Genomic DNA, 24,268 nt, shown 5'->3' on the forward strand with positions numbered 1-24,268 from the left:
AATTAATAAAAGATTGAACTAACCTATATCTTTACTAAACATCTCTGCAACAGTTCTTAGTGTTACCAAAGAAGTCCTACCATATGACACATTTAAATTCAGTGCTCTTTATCATCTTACTTGAATAAATGGTATAGTCCTTCCAGGATTTACCTCCTTTCAGTTACTCATTCTACTATTCTTGCTTTTGTATTCTCTTTCAGATACATGTGAATAAGACATTCAACCACCACCCCCAACCACTTGGAATAAAAAAGCAGTAGCAAAATTTCAAGTGTAAAGCTTCACCTGTCAGGCAGGCTTAAGAGGAGCGTAAAGGTGACAGAGACACGGACATCAGAGGCAAGTGGGATACCAATCATTCAGGATCAAAGATACTGGTGGAGGGAAATGGGAGGAAATAACAAGGAACAAACAGGCCCTGACTGGCATATAATCCTGCTGATAAAATCGCCATCTAGTTGCATTTTGCAGTGACTGATAACACCATCACCAATATCATTCTTCTGTCAAATTACTTCACTAGCTTGCAGCTCAACTTTTCAATGGATTTCAAAGACAACAATTTTAATGTTTAATTACTTGTATAGTTTTTTTTTTACAAATGTAAATGTTTTATTGATGTGTTTTAATTAACACTGTACTTAAATGTTTATTGCTACCACTGCTGTGACCAAATATTTAAAGTTTACAATTGTTACTTTAAAAGCTGTTTCAGGAGCTTCCAGCTACTTTATTAATCTGAGACTCTTGATTTATTAAAGCAAAATTGCCATCTGGATCTCACTACAAATCAGTTCGACACTTGTGCTACATAGGCCTGATGACTAGCCTTCTACCAGCCTTTGGCAGTATCCCACAGTGATGAACAGAGTAAATAATGGAAAATGTGATTCTATACCCACAAGCAGTAGAAACAACTTTCATTTAAATATCGTCCTTAATGTAGAAAAATGTCCCAAGGTGATTCACAACAGGCATAATCAGGCAGAAATGGATGCCAGGCCAAATAATGAGATATTAGGAGGGGTGAGGCCAAAGAGATGGGTTATAAGGAGGATCTTAAAGGAAAACAGGGAGGTGGAGAGGCAGAGGGATTTAGGGAAGGAATTCAAAAGCATGGGGCCTAGACAGCTGAAGGCAACTTACAACCACCACCCCCTCACTGTATTAAAGTGCTTGAAGAGATTACCATCAATGTCCATGAGCTGTACATTGTCCTTTACACCCCAGTCTTTGCTCACTAGTGTTCCCTCACTCACATTATTACATAGTCAACCTACTAAAAACCTCACATGAAATATTATTGCTCACTACATTCATCTGTCAGCAACCACATTATGGACTGCATGCAGATACCTGGGTTCTACTGCAGTTTGTGATTACTGAAACTAATTTACCTTTCTTCTGCTAGGGAAATATAGCCCATGAAAGCCAGGAGACAGGCATCAGATGGGCAACCCACATACCTCCGCCCGGTCAGGCTCTGCGAGAAGCAAGCATTGGAGTTCCTAGGAAGGGACTCAGGGTGGGTGAAGTAGAAGGGCAGGTGGCAGGTGCAGGAAGATACGGATATTCTGCTTCTCTTCCTTTTCATTTATTTATATATCACACATTAGCTGCCTGCAAATTACAATATAAAACCCTTGTCTCACTCCTGGAAGTGACATGTTAACTTTGTACTTCAGAAACCCATTGTAACATCTCTTTAGCGTTTCCTTTTCTAGATGTGCTCGAGGAAGAAGAACCAGGGCACTCTGCTGCCAACGCTACATTGCATCCTCTCCTTCCCAAGCACCTGCCCAGAGACATCCACCCAGAGAGCATTGGAGAGTGAGCCAGCAGGGAGTTGACAGGGTGTGGTAGCTGGGTGGGAGGGTATGCTGTGAGGAGGATGTCGTGAAACTCCAGTACGATTTGGACAGGTTGGGTGATTGGGCAGAAAAATGGCAAATGCACTATAATGTGGATAAATGTGAGGTTATCCACTTTGGTGGCAAAAACAGGAAGGCAGATTATTATTTGAATGGCAATAGATTGGGAGAAGGGGAAGTGCAAAGAGACCTGGGTGTTCTTGTGCACCAGTCGCTGAAGGTAAGCATGCAGGTGCAGCAGGCGGTTAAGAAGGCAAATGGTATGTTGGCCTTCGTAGCAAGAGGGTTCGAGTACAGGAACAAGGATGTCTTGCTGCAGTTGTACAGGGCCTTGGTGAGACCGCACCTTGAGTATTGTGTGCAGTTTTGGTCGCCTTATCGGAGGAAGGACGTTCTTGCCATGGAAGGAGTGCAGCGAAGATTCACCAGGCTGATACCTGGGATGGCAGGAATGACATATGAGGAGAGATTGTGTCGATTGGGCTTATACTCACTGGAGTTTAGAAGATTGAGAGGGGATCTCATCGAAATCTATAAAATTCTGTCAGGCCTGGACAGATTAGATGCAGGAAGGCTGTTTCTGATGGCTGGGGAGTTCAGAACCAGGGGTCATAGTCTAAGGATAAGGAGTAAGCCATTTAGGACTGAAATGAGGAGGAATTTCTTCACCCAGAGAGTGGTGAACCTGTGGAATTCTCTGCCACAGAGGGTGGTGGAGGCCAGTTCATTAAATATATTGGCCCAGAACTTGGTGTCGGGGGCTTGCCGCGCGTGCAAGCCCCCGATGTGCACTCACCCTGCGCGCCGACATCTGAAACCTGGCCCGCAATGGATTTCCTTTCAGTGGCCAGGTTCTGATGTCGGCGCGCTGTGCTAACCTGACCCAGCGGCGTAGTTAGTGCGATGTGCCGGCTGGGATCAGGTGAGCACTGTTCAGCTAATCAGGGGAGGGGAAACTTCATTCATAAGTTTGAGAGTAAGAACTGTCAAACTCATGAGAAGTACTGCACCCCAAAACACTACTTAAACTTTAAATAAAATTTAAAAAAACATCCCAGTCATTAAATTAAGTATAAATAAGTAAAAAAAAATAATTTAAACAATAATTTTCTTTTTGAAAAAAATAAATTTTTATTAAAAAGGGTCTAAAACTAAACTTACCTTATTGTAGATTCTTTAAAATAATAAACCTGTGGAAATTTTTTAAATAAATTGCACTAAAACACCACTTACCTGTAAAAATAAATACTTACGTGTGCTTTTTACAAGCGTAAAGACCGGAGGCCTTTACACATGCGCAAATCCCCCAAAACAGGAAATCCAGGACGCACACGCTGCCCCCTACAGCGCACTTGCTAGCCTCTTCAACTCTTGGGTGAGAGGAGAGGAAATGCCGGTTTTCAGCGCATGCGCTGTGCATGCTGAAAACCGGCATTTCCTCCGGCCAGACGCGTGAGTACCCCTTCCGTACTCACGCGTTTGGGGAGGAATTACTGCCCCAATCAAGAAGGAGTTGGATATATTTCTTAAGGCTAAAGGGATCAAGGGATATGGGGAGAAGGCAGGGACAGGGTACTGAATTTGGATGATCAGCCATGATCTCATTGAATGGCGGAGCAGGCTCAAAGGGCCGAATGGCCTACTCCTGCTCCTTTCTTCTATGTTTCTATGTGTTGCACAGAGCATGAGTGTGCAGGAGGAGCTGGGGATGTAATACGAAAAGCAAGGGTTGCTGCCTCTAGCGTCAGAAGAAGATTACGTAGACTGAAGAGCAGGGGACTCGGATCTCAAGAGTTCTGTTTACAAAAGAAGTCACAAAGCGCACGACCGGACACGAGGGGACTGTGTCCAAAACTGTGCAACAGATAGCAAGTCAATTTGAGGAGTTCACAACCCACATCTGCCGCACACAGATGGATGGATTACAGCACTGGTGTCCACCCTGCGCCATGTGGTAACCCTTGGGACCTTTACAGGAAAAGTGCCCTAAGACAGAGGCCCTAAGAGTAGTCTGCATTACTGCCATGGATGTTCAGTCTGCTGCCATATAGGCTTGGGGTACCAGATCAGAGAGAGGTGTCTCTCCAGCAATTGCGCCAGAAACACAGGCAAGTATCTCACAAGGCTTCCGGGATCTCACTGACAACATGAGGTCTCCTTTCCCACAGATCAGTGGCCATGCAGAACCAGTGCCAGGTACAAGTGGAATGACAGGAATAAACAGGTACTGGTGGCATAAAGGAGGCCAGGCAATGTTCCCGCAAAGCTGCGCAGCCACGCAGCGGTCTGGAGATCCCACGCAGGCCCCTCACCAACTTTTACATGGAAGAAACAGCACAAGCGCGAAAATTTTAATGGGCCGCACAGCCAGTTAAAGGGACCGCGCATGAAAAAAAAATTAGAGGGACCATTGAGGCCAAGCTAATCTGGCACGCAGCAACACAAGAGGTGCAGCTTACAGCAGATCAATCTCAAGACTTAAGGGCTATGAGGCAAAGACCATCTCAGTCCCAAGTGGCTTACACTGTAATACATTAATCAGCCACTTCACTACCCTTGCCACTTAGGTAGCGCCTAGAAAAAGCTTAGATTAGGGTTAAGAGTTCACAAATGACACACTGGCAACAAATGGAAACATGATAAGAAGCACGAGACAACACATGATCTATGCGTTCTCGTTAATATCGATTGCACTAAAGCTGTTCTGCATGCAGGTGTTTTTCTTAGCAAGGTTTGGAAGTGGCTTTCACAGGTGTTTTAAAAAAGGGACAGTGTGAGTTGATGCACACAAGTGTCTGTACTGCTTCTCTGGCTTGATCCCCCTGCTGCCTTTGGATGCCTCCTCCTCGGGGGCCTCCAAGGGGAGACCTCTGTTTAATGCAAAGTTGTGCAGTAGGCAGCACAGAACTATGATCAGAGACCCTAGCCAGACTATATCGAAGGGTAACAAAATAAGCAAATACTGGAAACATTCCACAGATCAGTCAGCTTCTATAGAGTGAACTGTTGAAGGGTCTACACCAAAACGTTCCCTCATCAGAACTACACCTGAAATGCTAACCGATCTACTCTCTTCACAGACGCTGACTGGCCTGCTGACTATTTCCAGCATCATCTAGGTTTTTTCATATTTCTAGCATCTGTAGTATTTGCTTTAAAAAGAGTGTCCCCAGACCAATGCAGGTGCCTTCAACATTTCCACTATGATGCTTCTGATAGCAAAATGGACCTCCTTACAGGGGTGCCCAGCTGGTGTCCTCAGAAAGCCCCATACAAATGTCATCAGCCATGGCTGCAGCAGGCAGCCTTCATCTCCCAGGAGCTACCCAGAGACATGTCTCTCTGGATGGTAAAGTAATGGTGCAATGGATTGACTTAAAATGAAGGCATCGTGGCAGCTCCCAGGAAAGTGAGCATTCACTTGCTCTGCTGGGCATTTAGAGTGGAATCGTTTCCTGTTGACAAGAATAGCATTAACCAAGGGAGTGCATATGGCCATGTGAGTGCAACCTATGACTCCTTGGACTGGAGACTCCTGCCACTGTAAAATTGCAGTGCTCCATCATGCAGCCACCAACTGTCCATGGGGAAGTGGATGAAATATCTTGCTCCAGCAAAAACAGCATCGGTGACTTCCTCAATGCATCTGTGCATAGATGATTGGATAACAGTACTGATGCCTACAGTGACAGCCTGGAATGACCCTGCAATGTAAAAGTTCAGAGTGGTTGTGACTTTTACAGCCACTATCAGTGTAATGCCTATGGTGGAGGTGGGTTGTAGGTCAGGTTGTAGCATGTGGCAAAGCCCATTGTTAACTTCTTTTCTGAAGTGCAGTCTCTACAAGCACTATTTCTGGAACAACTGGAGGTGGGGGCTCGTCAGTCTGGATATTTGCGATATGGGTGTATTGGCAGGTGGGTGAAATGCACCTCTGTTGCTTCCTGACCAACCTGTCCCCCACTCCCTCCATTGCTCCTCCTCTTCTTCAACCAAAAAATGAAAGGTACAGGTGGATCCCCAATGGGAAACCCATTATGCCCTCTTTAGAATTACAGAGGGGTAGCTCCATAGCAAAAAGGCACAAAGGTAAATTGCGACGCAACTGTCAGCAGTGAAAATAAAGATCAAAATCACCCGAGAAAAAAAAGTTCTGTGCATCCTTGCAAGGCAATAGCTGAACCCTTTAGGTGTACTTAACCCTTTCTATGGCATGTAGCCACTCTGGATATCCATTTTATAAATGCTTGATTGCCTCTAATGTGGTAACGATGGGCTGTATGATCTCACCATAACCCTGTCATTCAGACACGGCTGCCTATTTTAGGCTGAGTTGTTTCATCATCCACTGGAAAATGATGGCAAAAAATTGCACATGGAACCTTCAGTATCTCACTGATAAAGATCACACAGCCTGTTCATAAACTAACATAATACTATTTAATGTCAAAAGATGTCCTACAAGCACACTCTAATGTTTAAAACACATTTATCAGATGAGCCATCTGTTAGGTCATGCCTAAAGCTACACTGAAGGAATCAGACATCTTCACACTTATTGTTACAAGGCCCTAGATTTCTCTAGTTTGTTTCTCAGAAATCAGACTAATTTTGTCAAGCTTCACTTTTGCCATCAACAGTGGGGGCTGAATTGGGCCATGTAATGCCTGTTTTTTAGGCGCTGTGCAGCCAACTAAGACTCAAAAATGGGGTCCAAGATGCACGCGCACACCTTCGAGGGGGAAATGCGCAGGGCGCCATATTGGTAAAGGGGTGTGCACGTGCATGCCTAACGACTGCTGGCAGCATGAGAGCAGCAAGGTCATGATGCGAATCAATGTGCAACGCTAGTTTGAAGCCATGGCTGCCATTTTCCAACACCACACTCCAGCCAACGCTCGGTCTTAACCTCATACAGCTGAACATGACGTTAAACAGAATGAAGGAACCCCCACCAGCATTATTTAAAGAGATCATGCAGTACCTGCAGGTAGATTAGTTGCTGCATTATTTCTTCTGGCTGCTCATGCAATTGTATTCGTTTTGGAGGTTTCCTATACTCGGCTAAACTTTAAGTACGTTTTTTGTCGTATAAAATATTGTGCTTAAAGAAGTTGCTTCCAGACATGGGTGCCCTGGTAAGACTTCCTCTGGGAATTGAACATGACTGGGAGAATGAAAAGAGGCCACACAGAGCAGGGCAAGCTGCTAGAAGAGAGAGGAAGGGAAGGAAGTATAGGAGGAGAAGGAAGTGCAGGAGGAGAAGGAAGTGCAATAGGAGGTGGAGAAACACGACAAGGAAGGGAAGATACAATGTAATGTAGCAAAAGTTCTTTTGCTGATTAAAATTGGCTGTCATTATGCTTGACCAAAGGCCGTGTTGCTGGGCAGATGCCGTAATCAACAGTCAAACTTTTACGGCTACAAGCTATTTACAGATAAGGAGGTAGACAATGAGGTGTTATGAGGCTACAATCAAGACATCCTGAAAGGAGGACTGCAAGACAGAACACAAGTCAACAACCTTTGCACAATGCATATTGTGTTGCTGATCACCTCTGCAAACTTTGCAACCCTCTCAGACATTGTTTAAGTGGCCTCGAGTCTGATAAGGGGATAAAGACATTAATAACTGACAATAACCAGTGGACTCAGGACACAATGGAAGAATGCCAACTCGACCAACTCCTCCCACATACCGGAGAAAGAAGGGAACGCCCCTTTGCAGTACCCAGACTGATTTACTGAGAAGAATAAAAGACAATGACCAAAAATATATCTTCACTGCAGTTGGAAGAGGTGACCTGGCCAGTCATCTTGCCTACGAGGATAGGGCTGCAGTCGGAAGAGGGGTGTGGCTTGGTTGGTCGGCCCAAAGAACCTACGATCAACAAGAACTGACCATCCGTGGGTGATCGTATGTATATTTTATCTGCAACATATGTTAGTGGTGATGGACATTATAATGCAACAAGTTTTGTTTTGACATTGTATTGTATCTTTTGATCTCTAACGTCTAAGGCTACGGACCAAGTGCTGGAAAATGGGATTAGAATAGACAGGGCTTGATGGCTGGCACGGACACGATGGGCCGAAGGGCCTCTTTCTGTGCTATTTGACTCTATGACACTTGTCCTCCTCCAGTTCTTTCCTGTTGCCTCCTGTTATGCGCCACCTTCTCCTGCATGAAAGAGGGAAGTGTGTCAGTGAGTGTCCTGCAATATGTTTGGGTGATGTGACTGTCATGGTTGATTAACGGCCAGTGTGTGCAAGCTGTGAGTTGTAGGTGTAAGGCTTGCAACAGTGCCAAGCGTGTGAGGGTGAGGTAAACCATATGAATTGAAGGGTTGAGTACTGGTGGAGAGAGATTGTTGGTAGGTAGGTGATGGGGGTGTAGTGAATACAGCAGTGGATGAGACTAGTGGGGTAGTTGGTAGAATATGCCATTTGAAGATTGAACTCTTCATTACAACAGACACTACACATCAAAAGTACGTCATTGGCTGTAATTGGCTGTATTCCCACCAAACTGCTGACCACCCAACTTCCTTTTCTGGCTCCCATGTTAGCTAACATTGTTAACTGTTCTCTCTCATCAGGTACTGTGCCCCTCTCCCTCAAATCTGCGATCATCACCCCTCTCCTCAAAGAAACAATCCTACACCCCTCCGTCCTTGCAAACTACCGCCCCATCTCCAACCTCCATTTCCTCTGCAAGGTCCTTGAACGTGTTGTCGCCGCCCAAATCCATGCTCATCTTTCCCGCAACTCCATGTTTGAATCACTCCAATCAGGTTTCCACCCCTGCCACAGTACCGAAACGACTCTCATCAAAGTCACAAATGACATCCTTTGTTACTGTGACAAAGGTAAACATCCCTCCTCCTCCTTCTTGACTTGTCTGCAGCCTTTGACATGGTTGACCATACTCCATCCTTCTCCAATGCCTGTCCACCGTCATTCAGTTGGGTGGGACTGCACTCGCCTGGTTCCATTCTTATCTATCTAATTGTAGCCAGAGAATCACCTGCAATGGCTTCTCTTCCTGCTCACACATCGTTACCTCTGGTGTCCCCCAAGGAACTATACTTGGCCCCCTCATTTCTTATCTACATGCTACCCCTTGGCGACATCATCTGAAAACACAGCGTCATTTTCCACATGTACGCTGATGACACCCAGCTCTACCTCACCACCACTTCTCTCGATCCCTCCACGGTCTCTCAATTGTCAGTCTGCTCGTCTGAAATCCAGTTCAGGATGAGCAGAAATTTTCTCCAATTAAATATTGGGAAGACCGAAGCCCCGTCTTAAACTTGGTTCCCTAGCCACTGACTCCATACCTCTCCCTAACATCTGTCTGAGGCTGAAATCACACTGTTCGCAATCTATTTGACCCTGAAATGAGCTTCCGACCACATATCCATGGCATAATGAAGACCGCCTATTTCCACCTCCGTAACTTCGCCCGTCTTCACCCCTGCCTCAGCTCTTCCACTGCTGAAACCCTCATCAATGCCTTTGTTACCTCTAGACTTGACTATTCCAATGCACTCCTGGCTGGCCTCCCACATTCTACCCTATGAAAACTTGAGGTCATCCAAAACTCTGCTGCCTGTGTCCTAACTCGCACCAAGTCCCGTTCATCCATTACTCCTGTGCTGGCTGACCTACATTGGCTCCCGGTTAAGCAACACCTCGTTTTTAAAATTCTCATCCTTGTTTTCAATTCCCACCATGGCCTCGCCCCTCCCTATCTCTGTTATCTCCTTCAATCCCACAACCAGCTCCCCCCCCACCCCCCCCCCCGAGATATCTGTGCTCCTCAAATTCTGTCTTCTTGAACATCCCTGATTATAATCACTCTGTTGCCTAGGCCCTAAGCTCTTGAATTCCCTGCCTAAACCTCTCCGCCTCTCCACCTCGCTTTCCTCCTTTAAGACGCTCCTTAAAACCAACTCTCACCTGCCCTAATTTCTCCTTATGTGGTTATGCAGCTTGGTATCAAATTTTTTGTCTTATAATACTCCTGTGCAGCGCCTTGAGATGTTTTACTACATTGAAGGCTCTATATAAGTACAAGATGTTGTTGTTGTTGTAGTAAAGCACTTTAGGATGCCCTGAAGTTGTGAAAGCCGCTATATAAATGCAGTTTCTTTCTTTCCTGCTGTTTAAATTGCTCATCTGTGCTGAGCAGCAGTACACATTGGCAATTGGCTGTAATGATCAGTTACAGTGATCATTTGGACAGCGGCCAAATTGGTAGGTGGGTAATGGGGGTGAATTGAGCAGTGGACGAGGCTAGTGGTGCAGTTGGTAGGATCTGCCATTTGAAGATTGAACTCACTCACCTCGACAACTCATGTCAGATCGTTAAACTTCTCCCTGTACTCCTGGCATTGACCTCCGCTGCTACTTCTTCCCACTGCCTCCTGAGCATATGTCTCGAGGGCCACCTGCCCCACTGCAGGTACAGGATGTCTCTCCTTTCCACATCTTGCACCAAGGCCTCCGGTGCATTGTCAGAAAACCTTGGTGCAAGTTTTCTCGCAGGTTGAGCCATATTGAAAGAAATCTTCAAAAGCAATTAACTCCCTGACACCACTTCCAGCAGCCACAATGCATCTCCCCTTTCAGAGGTGCAGGCTGCCTTTAAGTAGCACTATCCACCCACGTAATCGGATCCCCCTGCTGATGAGTGCAGCAGATGAATAGCGCAGGTAGTACAGGCTGCGTGAAGAAATCAAGGCAATCAGCAGGCAGCACCAATTTAATGTCCTGCCTGCAGGGCAATGAACAGGCGCAGGTTAATTGTGTACCACAATCCCCATGCCCCAGTGTGTTTTAATTTCTCTATAGAACAAATTTAGACACATAGGGGGTGAAATTGATCTTTGACGGTAGCACAAAATGGGCGACCGTGAATCAGCAGTCCGTTTTAAACCCTCCCAATTTTATTTTCCACTGATTTCAATGGAAAAGAAAATCAGGTGGGGTGTAAAATGGACTGTCGATTCACTATCACCTATTTTGTCCCACCACCGAAGACCAATTTCACCCTTATAAGAACATTGCAGTCTTCAATGCAGAATAGGTATACATTAAAATTCACTTAGCTCCCTTGCAGTACTGGTCTTTCTAACAGCTACACGCAGCACACACCATCATATAAGTAAGCATGGAATGATAAACCGCTCAAGTGTTCTGCACACTACATTCCATAGTTTATCGACTGAACAGGCTTGATTGATCAAATGACTTTTAATATGCTCCATCACAGATTCTAAATAAGCCATTTAGTCTGCTGAGTAATGCCTCTTCAGAATATCTAACTATCTTTACATCTCTTATCATTCATCCTGGAGAGGTTTCCTTCCTTGACGTGATATTCCCATGGTCCCAGAAGCTCAGGAACCATCATGTTCCACACAGCATCAGCTTTATCTATACTTGTAAACCTCAATCTCATTCATAAACATTTATTTATCCAGCTGCTTTTGAAAAGTTGTCATTAGTCACAGCATCAACTTTTTTTAACTGAATTTATTCCACATGTCCACTGTTCTATGGGAAAAATTCTTCTCATCTCAAGTTTTGTTTATGTTCCATTAACTTTCTGTTCATGTTTTTAGTTTTCTACTCGCAATCCAAGTTAAATAATTGGTTTACAACTACATTTACCTTTTCCTCAGCACTTTAAAAATCTAAATCTTGTCTCTTTTCAATTTTATTTTCTCTAATGAAAATCAATCTCAAACCTCCAAACCCAGGCCCAGACAAACTGCCTCAGCCCCCGGGCCTTTAGTGCTTCCAGTGCAAACAGCCTGCAGTGGCAATACATTCCTCCAGGATGTCAGGATGCACAGTGACTTCATAAACACCGTATGGGAATGTACACTCTCCTACAATGTATGTAATTGTTCATCTAAATATGCAATGACCTCATCAAATTTCTATATGAATTCATCCTTAATTATACAACACCTTCATAAAATATATGTGTGAAAGCACATGCATATGCATAATAGTTTCATAAATTTTTTATTTGAATATGCACCCATATGTATAATAGCTTCATAAAATATTGCTTTGTATTCAGTCTTGGGAAGTAGGCCTCACTGGCAAGGCTGGCATTTATTGCCCATCCCTATACAACTGATTGACTCTTAAGTGGCCTAGCAAGCCAACCAGATTTGTGTGGGTCTGAAGTCACATATAGGCCAGACTGGGTTAGGATGGCAGGTTTCCTTCCCTAAAGAATATTAGTGAACCAGTTGGGTTTTTACAACCATCCAACAGCTTCATGGCTGCTTTAACGGTAGCATAGTGGTTATGTCACTGGACTAGTAATCCAGAGGCCTGGACTAATGATCCAGAGATGTGAGATCAAATCCCACTACAGCAGCTAGGGAATTCAGTTAATTACATCTGGAATAAAAAAGCTAGCATCAGTAATGGTGACCATGAAACTATCGGATTTTCATAAAATCCCATCTGGATCACTAATGTCCTTTAAGTAAAAGAAATCTGCTGTCCTTACCTGGTCTGGCTTATATGTGGTTGACTCTTAACTGCCCTCTGAAATGGCCTCTCAGTTGTGACAAACCACACGAATAATAAAAATAAAACTGGACGGGCCACTCGGCATCGACCTTGGCACAGGCTTCAGACACAACAACGGCACACCCAGCCCAGTCGACCCTGCAAATTCCTCCTCACCAACATCTGGGGACTTGTGCCAAAGTTGGGAGAGCTGTCCCACAGACTAGTCAAGCAACAGCCTGACATAGTCATGCTCACAGAATCATACCGTTCAGCCAATGTCCGTGTCTCCTCCATCACCATCCCTGGGTATGTCCTGTCCCATCGGCAGGACAGACCGAAGAGAGGTGGCGGCACAGTGGTATACAGTCGGGATGGAATGCCCCTGGGAGACCTCAACATTGACTCTGGACCCCATGAAGTCTCATGGCTTCAGGTCAAGCATGGGCAAGGAAACCTCCTGCTGATTACCACCGACTGCCCTCCCTCAGCTGATGAATCAGTACTCCTCCATGTTGGAACACCACTTGGAAGAAGCACTGAGGGTAGCAAGGGCACAGAATGTACTCTGGGTGGGGGACTTCAATGTCCATCACCAAGAGTGGCTCGGTAGCACCACTACTGACCGAGCTAGCCGAGTCCTGAAGGACATAGCTGCCAGACTGGGCCTGTGGCAGGTGGTGAGCGAACCAACATGAGGGAAAAACCTACTTGACCTCGTCCTCACCAATCTTCCTGTCACAAATACATCTGTCCATGACCGAATTGGTAGCAGTGACCACCGCACAGTCATTGTGGAGACGAAGACCTAGCTTCACACTGAGTACACCCTCCATCATGTTGTGTGGCACTATCACCGTGCTAAACGGGCGAGATTCGGAACAGACCTAGCAACTCAAAACTGGGCATCCATGAGGCACTGTGGGTCATCAGCAGCAGAATTGTATTCCACCACAATCTGTAACCTCATGGCCCAGCATATCCCTCACTCTACCATTACCGTCAAGCCAGGCAACCAACCCTGGTTCAATGAGGAGTTTAGAAGAGCATGCCAGGAGCAGCACCAGGCGTACCTAAAAATGAGGTACCAACCTGGGGAAGCTGCAACACAGGGCTACATGCATGCTAAAAAGCGGAAGCAACATGCTACAGACAGAACTATGCGATCCCACAATCAAGGCATCAGATCAAAGCTCTGCAGTCCTGCCACATCCAGTCGTAAATGGCGCTGGACAATTGAACAACTAACAGGAGGAGGTGGCTCCATGAATACCCCCATCCTCAATGATGGCAGAGCCCAGCACGCGAGTGCAAAAGACAAGGCTGAAGGGTTTGCAACCATCTTCAGCTAGAAGTTCTGAGTGGATGATCCATATCAGCCTCATCTGAGGTCCCCACCATCACATAAGCCAGTCTTTAGCCAATTTGATTCACTCCACATGATATCAAGAAACGGCTGAGTGCACTGGATACAGCAAAGGCAATGGGTTCCGACAACATCCCGGCTGTCATGCTGAAGACTTGTGCTCCAGGACTAGCCACACCTCTAGCCAAGCTGTTCCAGTACATCTACCCGACAATGTGGAAAACTGCCCAGGTATGTCCTGTCCACGAAAAGCAGGACAAATCCAATCCAACCAATTACCGCCCCATCAGTCTACTCTCAATCATCAGCAAATTGATGGAATGTGTCATCGACAGTGCTATCAAGCGGCACTTATTCACCAATAACCTACTCACCAATGCTCAGTTTTGGTTTCACCAGGACCACTCAGCTCTGGACTTCATCACAGCTTTGGTCCAAACATGGACAAAAGAGCTGAATTCCAGAGGTGAGGGGAGAGTGACTGCCCTTGACATCATGGCAGCATTTGATCGAGTGTAACATCAAGGAGCCCCAGTAAAACTGAAGTCAGTGGGAATCAGGGGGAAACCTCTCCACTGGCTGGAGTCATACCTAGCACAAAGGAAGAGGGTTGCGGTTGTTGGAGGTCATTCCTCTCAGCCCCAGGACATCGCTGCAGGAGTTCCTCAGGGCAGTGTCCTAGGCCCAACCATCTTCAGCTGCTTCATCAATGACCTTCCCTCCATCATAAGCTCAGAAGTGGGGATGTTCGCTCATGATTGCACAGTGTCCAGTTCCATTCGCAACTCCTCAGATAATGAAGCAGTCCATGCCCGCATACAGCAAGACGACATTCAGACTTGGGCTGATAAGTGGCAAGTAACATTCGCACCACACAAGTGCCAGGCAATGACTATCTCCAACAAGTGGGAGTCTAACCACCGACCTCTTGACATTCAATGGCATTACCATCGCTGAATCCCCCACCATCAACATTCTGGAGGTCACCATTGACCAGAAACTTAACTGGACCAGCCATATAAATACTGTGGCAACAAGAGCAGGTCAGAGACTGGGTATTCTGCAGCGTGTCTCACCTCCTGACTCCCCAAAACCTTTCCACCATCTACAAGGCAGTCAGGAGTGTGATGGACTACTCTCCACTTACCTCGATGAGTGCAACTCCAACAACATTCAAGAAGCTCAACTCCATCCAGGACAAAGCAGCCCACTTGATTGGCACCCCATCCACTACCTTAAACATTCACTCCCTCCACCACCGGCGCACCGTGGCTGCAGTGTGTGCCATCTACAAGATGCACGGCAGCAACTCGTCAAGGCTTCTTCAGCAGTACATCTCAAACCCGCGACCTCTGCCACCTAGAGCAACAAGGGCAGCAAGCGCATGGGAACACCATCACCTGCAAGTTCCCCTCCAAGTTACACACCATCCTGACTTGGAAATATATCGCCGTTTCTTCATCATCGCTGGGTCAAAATCCTGGAACTCCCTCCCTAACAGCACTGTGGGAGTACCTTCACCACACGGACTTCAGCTGTTCAAGAAGGCAGCTCACCACCACCTTCTCAAGGGCAATTAGGGATGGGCAATAAATGCTGGCCTTGCCAGCAATGCCCACATCCCAGTAACGAATAAAAATAAAAATGTTACCAGCTTTTTTATTAAACTGCATTCTAATTCTCAATCTGCCATAATGGGTTTTGAACTCTCATCCTCTGGAGTATCAGTCAAGGCCTCTGTATTACTAGTCCAGTAACACAACCACTACACTACTATACATCAACGTGCATGGAGATGTAAAGTAACTTCATAAAATGCAAATACAGATTCTTGAAAACCAAATTTTAAAAAGTCATGTTAAAAAAAATATAAGTTCAGTTCTGTAGTATCTCTTCAAAACTTAAAATACGAGGTTGTAGAATCCTTTCCATCACTCTTCTCCTAGTCCTCGCCAATGTATCAATGTCCGACTGAAGGCAGGGTATCCAAAACATCTCAAAATGTGATTTCACCAATGCAAGATTAGATTAACTAGTTTTGATAAATAGTCAAAACGCCGTTTAAAATCACACCAGTGTGTGATTTGTTCACATTAACTGGATTCTTTCAGTAAAACGTAGGTGAATCACATGCAAATCTTTTTCTTTTTCCACTTTTGTTATGGATTGGAGAGCCTCAGAATTTTGATTTTCTGGGACCTCTAATTTCTAATTCGCTGTTACAGATCCACAACAGAGGAAGTGTCAGGACAGTCCTTCTAAGCTATATAAATATTTTCAAAAAGATTTCTATAAAGGTTTATCGATGCAATTTTATTTCTGGTGTTAGAGGTGGAATTCCTTCTGCCGATAGCTTTACCATTTTGTAGTCATGATTTTGCCTTAAAAATATCAGCAAAAGAAATTTCTACTCCATTCTCTTCCAAAACATTGTGTTATTGTACAAAAAAAACTCTTCTACTGAAGGCACTGACTCTTTGCAAGGGTACGGTTCCACAGACAACAGCTACCCTCTGGTATCTCATCCAACTGACCATTCTTCATGTATGAGCAACAGTGAATGTTACTGTTAGCCTATTCGATCACAGATGAGCCTGGCCTTGCCCAATGTCCACACACACATGCTTCCTGCAGGGATCACAAAGGAGCGATCAGGAACGGAGAATTTGTCAGCCTTGGTTCAGTGGTATTGAAGGGATAATTACTAGTCCTAGCCCTTTTCGGGCTACCCCAGATCAGGCGTATTCCCCAGACGTTCACCTTCAACTAAAGTTAGAGATAGCGAATTCTATAAGACGCTTAATTGGGTCTAAAGGTCCAGGCTATCTGTCTCTAAAGGAAAGGAATGACTTGAAGATGTCACTGTCTTCCAGATAGCACTTTTAATAAGTTTAACTAGACTGTAACCTTCTGGATATTATGAGGGTCCGGAAACCAGCCCGCCCCCCCCCCCAGAATTCTGCAACTCCTCACAAAAGAGTGTACAGAGATTGAGTTCGTGAGTTTGATACAGAAATACTACTTAAGATAATTCTAAAAATATATAGATTTATTAATGAACCGACATACAGTTAACAGCTGGTGAGTCAATCGTGACTTTAACAGTTCAAAATACAAATAGCTTACATTTCTTATTCTCAGAGATCCTTATTCTCAAATCTTAACTTCATACTGTTGTATCCATGTGTTAATGGAGACACGGAATGCAGGAGTTGGGTTCACAGGTGTTTACTGAACAAAGTCTGGAGGTGAACTAACAGATACAAGACACTATACAGGCTTATATAGCCCGAGTGGCCATTACCGGCATTACAGTACACAGGGGGCTCTTAAAGGCACATACACCACATGTACATTTTTACATTTCTTATTATTTCTAATCTAGAATATCCACCAAAATCAAATAAGAGTACCTCTTGATCCCTGAGACTCAAAGAATTAAAAACTTAGAGCCTGCCTCTGAAGTTGAGAATCGCTTGCCCCTTCCAGCGACTTCTGACGTTCTATTTGAAAGCTCTATTTTTATACTCTTTTTTAGTGGTTTATTCTATGAAGTTTTCTGCTGATGTAAGCTAATTATCTCTAGTCATCTTCTGTTGAATTCTTTCTAATCTTACTGTCAATTCAGCTGTTAACTTTCAGAATCCTGTCTGCTGTGTAGGTGTTTCAAAAACTTATCATAAAAATGGTTATTACAGATTTATCTCTTTGATGCCATTCTTACGATGGTCTTCAATTCAATTCTTAATATTGGCTTAACTGGTTATAATCAGATGTTGTGTCTCTTAACGGTTTCATTTTCAATATAAAAACCATGTGATTGCTTGCTGTCATCTATTGAAGTCATATTTACAACGTCTTCTGTTTTGTACCTTTTACAATATGTAAATCAAAACCACTTCAACCAGGGTGTTCCATGCATTTCTTAGCTGCTTCAATTGGTTGTATATATAATCATGTTTCCTGTCTTTCATTTGATGTTACTTTTATCAAAGGCACATGGTTTTTTAATGTTCTGTGTTTCTGTTCGAAGCATTATTTTATAACACTTTACTTGGGCATTGCTACTGTGTTGGTTCCAAACTGCAGACTCCTTGGAAGCAAGCCTTTGCTTCTTCAATAGGGCCTTTGTCTCAGTATAAACAATAAATTCCCATTTCAAAAGCTTGTGTGGTGTTTACAACTTTTGTGTTAACACTTCATCTTATCTCAGAAGCCTGTATTGACAGCTTGTGTCGTTGAGGCTTTTTAGATTTTTAAACCCTGTATGTTATGTATTAATAAAGTCAGAATTCTGTTCATAGGATGGTGTATCTTTCTGAAATATAGCTTTTCCTTTACAGTATCACACTTGCCTCTGAGACGGAAGGTTGTGGGTTCAAGCCCCACTCCAGAGACTTCAGCGCAAAATCTAGGCTGATACTCCAGCACAGTACTGAGGGAGCGCTGCACTGTCGGAGGTGCCGTCTTTCGGTTGACAAGTTATACCGAGGCCCTGTCTGCTCTCTCAGGTGGATGTAAAATATCCTATGGCACGATTTGAAGAGAAGGGGAGTTCTACCTAGTGTCCTGGCCAATATTTATCCCTCAACCAACATCCCTAAAACAATTATCTGGCCATGATCACATTTCTGCTTGTGGAAACTTGCTGTGCACAAATTGGCTGCCACATTTCCTACATTACAACAGTAACTACACTTCAAAAGTACTTAATTAGTTGTAAAAACACATTGGGATGTCCAGAGTTCATGAAAGGCGCTACATAAATGCACATCTTTCTTTTTTCCGTTTTAACTCTGGCTGTATTTACTCTCCATAACCCATGACACCAAGGCCAATTGACAGCTCTCCCTTCTGCCCTATCCGACATCAGCTCAGCAGAGTCCAAGGACCTTCCCCCTGTGTATGTTCTTCTCTTCTTCTTAGGCAGTCCCTCGGAACCGAGGATGACTTGCGAACTCATTTTTAATGTGGAAGCAGGTGACTGATTAACCCAATGCAGAACCTACAGTCTGTCACAGGTGGGGCAGACGGTGGTTGAAGGGGCGGGTGGGTGGGGTGCTTGGGTTGACGTGTGCTCCTTGCGCTGCCTGCACTTGGCTTCCGCTTGCTCCCGGCGAAGAGACTCGAGGTGTTCGGCGCCTTCCCGGATGCTTCTCCTCCACTTTGTGCGGTCTTGGGCCAGGGATTCCCAGGTGTCGGTGGGGATGTTACACTTTTTCAAGGAGGCTTTGAAGCATTTCTTCTGCCCACCTAGGGCTCTCTTGCCGTGCCGGAGCTCCGAGTAGAGCGCTTGTTTTGGGAGTCTCGTATCGGGCATGCGGACAATGTGACCCGTCCATCGGAGCTGATCAAGCGTGGCCAAAGCTTCGATGCTGGGGCTGTTGGCCTGAGCAAGAACACTGACGTTGGTGCGCCTATCCTGCCAATGGATTTGCAGGATCTTGCGGAGGCAGCGTTGGTGGTACCTCTCCAGTGCTTTGAGGTGCCTGCTGTACATGGTCCATGTCTCTGAGGCATACAGCAGGGCGGGTATCACTGCTGCTCTGTAGACCATGAGCTTAGTGCCGGGTTTGAGGTCCTGTTCTTCAAACACTCTCTTCCTCAGGCGACTGAAGGCTGCACTGGCACACTGAAGGCAGTGTTGGACTTCGTCGTCGACGTCTGCCCTTGTTGACAGTAGGCTCCCGAGGTATGGAAAGTGGTGTGTGTATGGCACAGCAGCTCACTGTCAACCAGCTGAGCCATCAGGGAAGAGTTTCCCCCTTCCGAGCAAAATGCACAATTTTAGCACATTGTTCTTTATTTTATCCAGATGTCTAGGTTATAATAGAAAAAGGAATTGAACACGCTGAATAGGCAGCTGGTCGTAAATATTAACAGTGTTCAGTCTGCAGGGAGCGAAACAGTCATCTGGAGTTTAAGATCTCAAATGAGGAAGTAATGACCCAAAGGTAACAGATAGCCATTCAAAAACACTTATGACTCAGAACTGACAGAAAACAAGAAATTACTGGATAAAATAGAGAACATGAAGCTGCAGAGATCTGGGGAAATAATCTGCATGAACTCTGGAGGGAAAGTGCTTAGTAATATTTTCTTAAATATCCCTTCTCCAATTTCTTTTGATCTGTTTGCAAATGTCAAGCTAATGCTTTCAAAATGTTTGAAGATAGAGAGATGGGGAAGAAAACCATTTTGCTGCTTTTATTACGGTCCAATTTTTCTCACTGTTGTGTCTTTATTTTAAACTTAGTTCAATTACTTTCTCTCTTGTATTCTACATTTTCCCATTTTTTGTATTTTTCCTTTTTGTATCTTGGCAATCTGAGGTAAACAATATTTAGCCGGATATATAAGCATATCAGTGAAAGAACCCCTAATAAAACAATGAAATATCCAGAAAGCTGCAGATAGCTGGTAGAACTAAATAGAAACAACACCACAGAAGCCAGCCAGCCATTCAGCCTGCTGGTCTATGTCGGTGTTTATACTCCACACAAGCCTCGTCCCACTCTAATCATCTCTTCCCGTCCTGCCCCCTTATTCCTCTATTCCCTTGTCCCTCATGACTTAAGCCTCCCCTTATATGCATATAAAATGCTATCTACTTCAACCATTCCATGTAGCAGTGAGTTCCACATTTTCACCACTTTCTGTGTAAAGAAATTCCTCCTAAATTCATTATTTGATCTGTTAGTGGCTACCTGATATTTATGCCCCCTTGTTCTGTGCTCACCCACAAGTTGAAACAGTTTCTCCACATCCATCCTATCAAACTCCTTCCTAATCTTAGTTTTCTCTTTTGCAGAGAAAACAGTCCCAGCTACCAAATTTTTCTCGATAGATGCATCCTCTCAATTCTGATAGAATTACATAGAATCTACAGTACAGAAACAGGCCATTCGGCCCCACAAATTTTGCAAGAGAACATCAATTGCAAGGCACCAGACAAATCTCCAACCTTGTGTTACAGAACCATCTGGAATCATAGAAGTTTATGGCACAGAAGGAGGCCACACGGCCCATCGTGTCTGTGCCAGACAATAAAGAGCTATCCAGTCTAATCCCACTTTCCAGCTCCTGGTCTGTAGCCTTGCAGGTTACACCACTTAAAGTGCATATCCAAGTACTTTTTAAATGTAATTATGTCCGTGTGTAATTGAGACACGGACTGCAGAAGTTGGTTACAACAGGTGTTTACTGAGTGGAGACAAAACTGGAACTATTATGCAAAGTTACTCCACAGGCTTATATACAGGGGTGGTCACTACTGGTACTGCAGTATACAGGGGCTGCAGAATATAGGCCTAGAAATTCATTTGGGCGCGGGCAGCTCGCTCGCGCCCAAAAGTTAGCGCTGGACGGGGAGGCATTAGCGCACGCCGTATATTCGTCTTCTGCGCCCCAATTCGGAAGTGGGCGCTATACCAGGGTGTGCCCGCCTCCGTTTGGGGCGCTGCAACTGAATATCGGCGCGCTAGTTGCCGCAGCGCCACCCGATGCGGTGCGGCAGGCTGCGGTACTGCAGGCCTCCTCCTTCTCTTAAGGGGGAGGTGCCTGCAACGGCCGGAGCCCCGATCGCGAGTGCCGGCAAAAGAGCCCGGCACAACGGAGAAGTGCCGGGCTCCACGGAAACCAGCCGGCAATGCCGCGGGGGGGGGGGTGGAGGAGGCCGGGGAAGGAGGTGCGGGCAGGCGGCCGCCGAAAAAGCGGCCGGCCGCACCTTCTGCTTTGAAGCGCCCCACTATGGCAGCAGGACGGCCCCGTTTTCCATTCGCTGTTTGCGCCCGCTTCGGAGGAGGCGGGCGCAAATAAATATGGGGATCGGCGCGGTTTCGGGGCGTTACGGGCCACCGCGCACACCGATGATGTCATCGGTCCCGGCGCAGCGCTAACGGCTACCGCCGCCAATACCGCTGCACTCAATTTCCACGCTACCACCCCGCCGGCGCAAAAGACCTCTTTAGGCGCTAAGTGGGCGCAAGGCCCACTGAATTTCTAGGCCATAGTTCCTTCTGCAAAGTACATACACTACAATTCCTCCGCTTTTAGCTAAACAGTACATAACATTCGATTAATAATTAAATAACATATTTACAATTACAGTTGCTAGATACATTAGCTGAAGTTAAGCAATTATAAGTTCAGTCTTTGAGGAGGCTTCCTGATTCTGTCTGGATAACGCCTCTGTGGAGTATCAGGTTCTTCTGGCAAAGTTGATTCGGGATCAACGTCGTTGTTTGGTTTGTCTGCTTCCAATATCACCGATTCTGAGGTAGATGCAATTGGTACTTCGGTTTCATCACCAGGTGTATCGGATCGTGGTGTGGAATTGACGTTTTCCAGTGACTCTAGAATCTGGTCAGCATGGCGTCTTACAATGCTCTCTCCAACATCCACGGTATACATTAGAGGTCCTTGCCATGTGCAGATCGTTCCTGGCTGCCATTTCTCTGTGCGGTAGTCCCGGGCCAAAACTGGTTGACCTATCTTAAAACTCCTGGTCAGCCTTTCATTCATATTCTGAAACTGCCTGTTCTCCACATCTCTTCTGATGTTTGGCTTAACCAAATCCAAGCGGCATCGTAGTCTTCGATTGAAGAACATCATGGATGGAGTTTGGTTCGTAACCACATGTGTCGCATTCCGGTAGGCAAACAAGAAGTTATCCACCTTGTGTTGTAGGGGTATGTCTTCATTACACATTGCCTTGATAGCCTTCTTGAATGTTTGAACGAACCTCTCAGCCAATCCATTGGTGGCTGGGTAATATGGGGCGGATGTGTAATGCTTAACACCATTGTTCTTTAAGAACCTCCGGAACTCTTCAGACACAAACTGTGGTCCATTGTCGGAGCAAATCTGTTCAGGCAGCCCATTTCTGGCAAATATGGTTCGTAAGACTGTGATAGTTTTTTCTGTGGTGGTTGAGAACATTTTTATTACCTCTGGCCACATTGAATGTGCATCCACCGCAATTAAAAACATCGAGTCCAAAAAGGGACCAGCAAAATCAATGTGCACCCTTTGCCATGGAGATGAGGGCCACTCCCATGGATGTAGAGGGGCTTGTGGTGGGGCGTTTTGGACCTTCCGGCATCCTGTACAGCTTTTGGTCATCTCTTCGATTTCTCTATCGATTCCCGGCCACCACACAAACATTCTGGCTAAGTTCTTCATTTTTACCCCTCCCAGATGACCCTCATGAAGCTCATTGAGCATTCTGTCCTTCAATTTGGGTGGAATTACTACTCTGGATCCACACATCAAGGTTCCTCTGCACACTGACAGCTGTTCTCTTCTCGGCGAGAATGCTGGCAACAGTGGTTCGCCATGTGCTGGCCATCCCTTCACCGTTAAATCATAGACCCTGGAGAGTGTCGGGTCATTTCGTGTTTCCTTTCCTATGTTTGCATTCGTCACAGGTAGGCATTCGACTATGGTCGAGTGGAATATCTCCACAGGATCCACTGCAGGTGCTTCATCCACCGTTGGCAACGGTAGGCACGACAATCCATCAGCATTCCCATGCTGTTAAGTTCCTTTGTACTCGATGTCATATTGGTGTGCCCCTAGGAAAAGGGACCACCTCTGTAGCCGTTGTGCTGTCATTATCGGGACGCCCTTCTGAGGGTTGAAAATGGAGACAAGAGGTTGATGATCAGTTAGTAGAGTAAATTTCTGACCGTGCAGGTAGTGATTGAACTTCTTCACCCCCCACACCAGGCTGAGGGACTCTCTGTCAATCTGGGCGTAGTTACGCTCGGCTGAAGCTAACGAGCGTGACACAAAAGCTATCGGCCTCTCTGAACCATCAAGGAATTTGTGACAGTACCGCTCCAATGCCGTAGGGAGACGCATCACACGCCAGTCTTATCGGTAGTGATGGGTTGTAGTGAGCCAATACTTCTCTTGAAGTGATTAGGTCTTTACTCTTCTGAAAGGCCCACTTACATTCATCGCTCCATTTCCATGCTACTCCAGTTTGTAGTAGGGCGTTCAGTGGGTGCAGAATTGTGGACAAATTCGGCAAAAACTTATGGTAGTAATTCACCAATCCGAGGAATGACCTCAGTTGCGACACATTTTCAGGCGCTGGAGCCTTAACTACCGCTTCAATTTTGTCAGGGGACTTATGTAACCCCTCTTCATCAATCACGTGGCCACAATACGATATCTGTTTCTTAAAAAACTCGCACTTGGGGCGATTGGCTCATAGCCCGTGTTCTCTTAGTCTAGTGAGCACCTGCTCTAGGTTGGCAAGGTGTTCACTGTCATTTTCACCTGTCACTAGGATGTCGTCCAAGTAACACCGAGTCCCCGGAATCCCTTGCAGGACTTGTTCCATCGCTCTTTGCCATATCGCCGGAGCTGATGCTACTCCGAATACCAGTCGATTATACTGGTAAAGACCTTTGTGAGTGTTTATCGTGAGATACTCCCTAGAGCATTCTTCAACCTCCATCTGCAAATATGCTTGTGC

This window comes from Somniosus microcephalus, chromosome 8, assembly GCF_052327205.1.
Source record: "Somniosus microcephalus isolate GS21.2 chromosome 8, FLI_Smic_1.0, whole genome shotgun sequence".
In the NCBI taxonomy this organism is placed as follows: domain Eukaryota; kingdom Metazoa; phylum Chordata; class Chondrichthyes; order Squaliformes; family Somniosidae; genus Somniosus; species Somniosus microcephalus.